Genomic DNA, 6,684 nt, shown 5'->3' with positions numbered 1-6,684 from the left:
CCGGTGGCGACTAGATCTACGCATTATTTCGTCAAGAGAAGTTCCTATCGAAGTTCACTATGAATCTTTAGGCACCTATCATGAAATTTATGGGCATTATCTAGTAGTAAGAAGTACAAAAAAACAAATTCGTTCTATTTACATTCGAACCAACGTAGGTCATATTTCTTTTTATCGAGAAATCGAAGAAGCTGTACAAGGTTTTTGCCGAGCCTATTCATATGGTATCTAATCATATAGATGGTTGTATCTAAGATAAACAAATTTATGATACTGGTGTAAATTCAAATCTTCATGATTTAACATTTAACAAGGATCTTAGTTTTTTAATTTCTCAATTTCTACACAAATTAAGATAAAGAAAAGGCAGTTTTTCAATCATTGACTCAAATCCATTGTTGAACTGAATGAATCCCACTGAGTGGAATAGGGAGGTACTTATGGCAGAACGGACCAATCTAATGTTTCACAATAAAGTGATAGGTGGAACTGCCATTAAACGACTTATTAGCAGATTAATAGATCACTTCGGAATGGCATATACATCACATATCCTGGATCAAGTCAAGACTCTGGGATTCCGCCAAGCTACGGCTACATCCATTTCATTAGGAATTGATGACCTTTTAACAATACCTTCGAAAGGATGGCTAGTCCGAGATGCTGAACACCAAAATTTGATTTTGGAAAAACAGCATCATTATGGAAATGTACATGCAGTAGAAAAATTACGCCAATCCATTGAGATATGGTATGCTACAAGTGAATATTTTCGACAAGAAATGAATCCTAATTTTAGAATGACCGATCCTTTTAATCCAGTCCATATAATGTCCTTTTCGGGAGCTAGAGGAAATGCATCTCAAGTACACCAATTAGTAGGTATGAGAGGATTAATGTCGGATCCACAAGGACAAATGATTGATTTACCTATTCAAAGCAATTTACGCGAAGGGCTATCTTTAACAGAATATATAATTTCTTGCTACGGAGCTCGTAAAGGGGTTGTAGATACTGCTGTACGAACATCAGATGCTGGATATCTTACACGTAGACTTGTTGAAGTGGTTCAACATATTGTTATACGTCGAACAGATTGTGGTACCATTCGAGGAATTTCAGTAAATACCCAGAATGAAACGATGCCGGAAAGTAGTTGGACACAAACATTAATTGGTCGTGTATTAGCAGACGATATATACAGAGGTTCACGATGCATTGCCATTAGAAATCAAGATATTGGAATTGGACTTTTCAATCGATTGAAAACCTTTCAAACACAACCAATATCTATACGAACTCCTTTTACCTGTAGGAATACATCTTGGATCTGTCGATTGTGTTATGGTCAAAGTCCTACTCAAGGTCACTTGGTGGAATTAGGAGAAGCTGTAGGTATTATTGCGGGCCAATCCATTGGAGAACCGGGCACTCAATTAACATTAAGAACTTTTCATACTGGCGGAGTATTCACAGGGGGGACTGCCGAACAGGTGCGAGCACCTTATAATGGAAAAATTAAATTCAATGAGGATTTGGTTCATCCTACACGTACACGTCACGGGCATCCTGCTTTTCTATGTTATATAGACTTGTATGTTAGTATTGAAAATGGTGACATTATACATAATGTGACTATTCCACCAAAAAGTTTTCTATTAGTTCAAAATAATCAATATGTAAAATCAGAACAAGTGATTGCCGAGATTCTCGCAGGAACATATACTTTTAATTTAAAAGAAAAAGTTCGAAAACATGTTTATTCTGACTTAGAAGGAGAAATGCATTGGAGTACGGATGTGTATCATGCATCAGAATTTAAATATAGTAATGTCCATATCTTACCAAAAACAAGTCATTTATGGATTTTATCAGGAAAATCAGACAGATCCGCTTCAGTCTCTTTTTCAACCCGAAAAGATCAAGATCAATTGAACATTCATTATCTTTCTACAGGAGAAAGAGATATTTGTAACCATTTAGCAAGTAATAATAAAGTAAGACATAATTTGTTTCGTTTCACTCCTTCTGAAAAAAAAGAAAGAAGGATTTCAGATTATTCAAAAAATAATCAAATCCTATGTAAAGATCATTGTCATTTTACACATCCTGCTATTTTTCACGATACTACGGATTTATTAGCAAAGAGGCGGAGAAATCGATTCATTATTCCATTTCAATTCCAATCGATTCAAGAACGAGACAAAGCACTAATGTTAGATTCCAGTATCTCGATTGAAATACCAATCCATGGTATTTTTCGTAGAAATAGTATTTTTGCTTATTTCGATGATCCTCAATACCGAACACAGAGCTCGGGTATTACTAAATATAGGACTATTGATATAAATTACATTTTTAAAAAAGAGGATTTTTTAATCGAGTATCCAGGAATTCAAGAATTTAAGACAAAATACCAAATTAAAGTAGATCAATTTTTTTTCATTCCCGAAGAAGTGTATATTTTACCAGAATTTTCTTCCATAATGGTACGGAACAATAGTATTATTGAAGTAGATACACCAATCACTGTAAATATAAGAAGTCAAGTAAGCGGGTTGGTTCGATTGGAGAAGAAAAAAAAAAAGATTCAATTAAAAATATTTTCCGGGAATATCTATTTTCCCGGAGAAATGGATAAGATATCCCGGCACAGTGCCATGTTGATACCACCGAGAACGGTAAAAAAAAATTCAAAAGGATCAAAAAAAAAAATGAAAAATTGGATCTATGCTCAATGGATCACAATTATGAAAAAAAAGTATTTTGTTTTGGTTCGACCGGTCATTTTATATGAAATAGAAGATAGGATCAATTTAATCCAATTTTTTTCCCAAGATATGTTACAAGAAAGAGATAATTTGGAACTTCAAATTATTCATTATATTCTTTCTGGAAATGGAAAATCAATTCGGGGAATTTCTAATTCTAATACAAGTATTCAATTAGTTCGGACTTGTTTAGTCTTAAATTGGGATCAAGACAAAAAATTGTCTTCTATCGAAAAAGGGCATGCTTCTTTTGTTGAACTAAGTATAAAAGGTTTGGTTAGATATTTCTTAAAAATGGACTTAGGAAAATCCCATATTTCATATATAAGAAAAAGGAAAGATCCGCTCGGTTCAAGATTTATCTTGGATAATGAGTCGGACTGGACCAACATCAATCCATTTTTTTTTATAGATCCGAGGGAAAAAGTTCAACAATCACTTAGTCAAAATCATGGAACTATTCATATGTTGTTGAATAGAAATGAGAAATGCCGATCTTTAATAATTTTGTCATCATCGAATTGTTTTCAAATACGATCATTCCACGATGGAAAATATTACAATGGGATAAAAGAAGAAATAAATCCAATTCAAAGAGATCCTCTGATTCCAATTCAAAATTCGTTAGGTCCTTTAGGAATAGCCCTTCAAGTTGCCCATTTTTATTTTTACCTTTTAATTACTAATAATCAGATCTCGATAAATAAAAACGGGCAACTTGACAAATTAAAAGAAACTTTTCAAGTATTAAAATATTATTTAATAGACGAAAACGAGATCATTTATAAATCTGATCTATCTAGTAACATCCTTTTAAATCCATTCTATTTGAATTGGCATTTTTTCCATCATAATTATTGTGAAAAAAAAACGTTTCCCATAATAAGTCTTGGTCAATTTATTTGCGAAAATGTATGTATAGTTCAAACGAAAAATGAACCACACCTTAAATCGGGTCAAATTCTAACTGTTCAAATGGATTCTGTAGGAATAAGATCGGCTAACCCTTATTTGGCGACTCCTGGAACAACTGTTCATGGTCATTATGGAGAAATACTTTCTGAAGGAGATATATTAGTTACATTTATATATCAAAAATCGAGATCAGGTGATATAACACAAGGTCTTCCAAAAGTAGAACAGGTATTGGAAGTTCGTTCGATTGATTCAATATCCATAAACCTAGAAAAGAGAGTGGATACTTGGAATGGGCGTATAACAAGAATTCTTGGCATTCCTTGGGGATTCTTCATTAGTGCTGAGCTAACTATAGCGCAAAGTCGTATTTCTTTGGTTAATCAAATTCAAAAAGTTTATCGATCCCAGGGAGTTCACATTCATAATAGACATATAGAAATTATTGTGCGTCAAATAACATCAAAAGTATTGGTTTCAGAAGATGGAATGTCTAATGTTTTTTTGCCTGGCGAACTAATTGGATTGTTGCGGGCCGAACGAGCTGGGCGTTCCTTAGAAGAGTCGATCTGCTATCGAGTTCTATTATTGGGGATAACAAAAACATCTTTGAATACTCAAAGTTTCATATCTGAAGCAAGTTTTCAAGAAACTGCTAGAGTTTTATCAAAAGCCGCTCTCCGGGGTCGCATAGATTGGTTGAAAGGTCTGAAAGAGAACGTTGTTTTAGGGGGAATGATGCCAGTTGGTACTGGATTCAAAAGAATAATATACCGTTCAAAGCAAAGGCAATATAACAAGATTACCCCGGAAACAAAAAAAAGAATTTATGTGATACATCAAAATAATCTAGGATTTAAGAATTCCTAAAATAATGATTCTTAAGGTCGTATTCATCTCCGGTCACTTTATTTTGTATATATTTTGTATAATAAAAGAAACATAATAAATAAACGAATCATATTCAATGAAATAGAAAAAATGGCCCGATCTTTTTTTTATCAACGGCAAATTTTCAGTAGAAGAGAAGGTTCCTTCGGAACACTTATTTTTTTCTATTTCAGTATACTGGGTCTCTTTCTTTCATTTCAAAAAATTGATCTAATTTCTATTTGGAAATGAAAGAAAAGTGTGGGGATAATTATAAATGACAAAAAGATATTGGAACATAATTTTGGAAGAGATGATGGAAGCTGGTGTTCATTTTGGCCACGGTACTAGAAAATGGAATCCTAAAATGTCACCTTATATTTCTGCAAAGCGTAAGGGTATTCATATTACAAATCTTATTAGAACTGCTCGGTTTTTATCAGAATCTTGTGATTTAGTTTTTGATGCAGCAAGTGGGGGAAAACAATTCTTAATTGTTGGTACAAAAAAAAAAGCAGCTGATTCAGTAGCGCGGGCTGCAATAAGAGCTCGGTGTCATTATGTTAATAAAAAATGGCTCGGCGGTATGTTAACGAATTGGTATACTACAAAAACACGACTTCAAAAGTTCAGGGACTTGAGAATGCAACAAAAGACGGGGAGATTTCATAGTTTTCCAAAAAAAGATGCCGCTATATTGAAGAGACAATTAGCTCAATTGGAAACATATCTTGGCGGCATTAAATATATGAAGGGCTTACCAGATATTGTAATAATCGTCGATCAACAAGAAGAATATACGGCTCTTCGAGAATGTATAACTTTGGAAATTCCAACAATTTGTTTAATTGATACAAATAGTGACCCGGACCTCGCTGATATTTCAATTCCAGCTAATGATGATGCTATAGCCTCAATTCGATTAATTCTTAACAAATTAGTTTTTGCAATTTGTGAGGGTCGGTCTAGATATATACGAAATTCTTGATTAATAATAAGATAAAAAATTCTTGAATTTGCTTCGAGGGGTTCATAGATTTATGGAATCGCTTACTATACTAGTAAGAAATTGCACAAAAATGAAAATAGAAAACAAACAAAAATTTTATGTAATTAGTATCGGTATTCAAAATCAAAAATGAAAGTAGACAAATCAAAAGGGAAAGGAGATGTTTGAATAAAAATAATTCCCTTTTTTCAACTTCTTTTTTTAGAGGACAGGACAATATGAATGTTTTATTATGCTCTATCAACACATTAAAAAGATTATACGATATATCTGCTGTGGAAGTAGGTCAACATTTCTATTGGCAAATAGGGGGTTTCCTAGTACATGCCCAAGTACTTATTACTTCTTGGGTTGTAATTGCTATCTTATTGGTTTCAGCCATTCTAGTTATTCGAAATCTGCAAACCATTCCCACTTTCGGTCAGAATTTATTTGAATATGTTCTTGAATTCATTCGAGACGTGAGCAAAACTCAGATTGGAGAAGAATATGGTCCGTGGGTTCCTTTTATTGGAACTTTGTTTCTATTTATTTTTGTTTCTAATTGGTCAGGGGCTCTTTTACCTTGGAAAATCATCCAATTACCTCATGGGGAGTTAGCTGCACCCACAAATGATATAAATACTACCGTTGCATTAGCTTTACTTACATCAGTTGCATATTTCTATGCGGGTCTTTCAAAAAAAGGATTAGCTTATTTTAGTAAATACATCCAACCAACTCCAATCCTTTTACCGATTAACATATTAGAAGATTTCACAAAACCCTTATCCCTTAGTTTTCGACTTTTCGGAAATATATTAGCTGATGAATTAGTAGTTGTTGTTCTTGTTTCTTTAGTACCTTTAGTAGTTCCTATACCTGTCATGTTCCTTGGATTATTCACAAGCGGTATTCAAGCTCTCATTTTTGCTACTTTAGCTGCGGCTTATATAGGTGAATCCATTGAAGGCCATCATTGACTAGTTTTCTCAAAAATAGTCTTTTTTGTTTAGCTTGCCACACATATATTGTGGCTCAATAGAATCTACAAAATAAACATCTATCTATAGATATATAGATAGATATAGATAGATCTATTCGATTAGTATATATTAGTTTGGATATTCAAAAAAAATG

Source organism: Vigna unguiculata, unplaced genomic scaffold (genome assembly GCF_037176805.1).
Source record: "Vigna unguiculata cultivar grain cowpea cultivar isolate G323 ecotype 2 unplaced genomic scaffold, ASM3717680v1 ptg000498l, whole genome shotgun sequence".
Classification (NCBI taxonomy): Eukaryota; Viridiplantae; Streptophyta; class Magnoliopsida; order Fabales; family Fabaceae; genus Vigna; species Vigna unguiculata.
The sequence above is the reverse complement of the archived record's forward strand: the minus strand, read 5'-3'. Positions refer to the sequence as shown.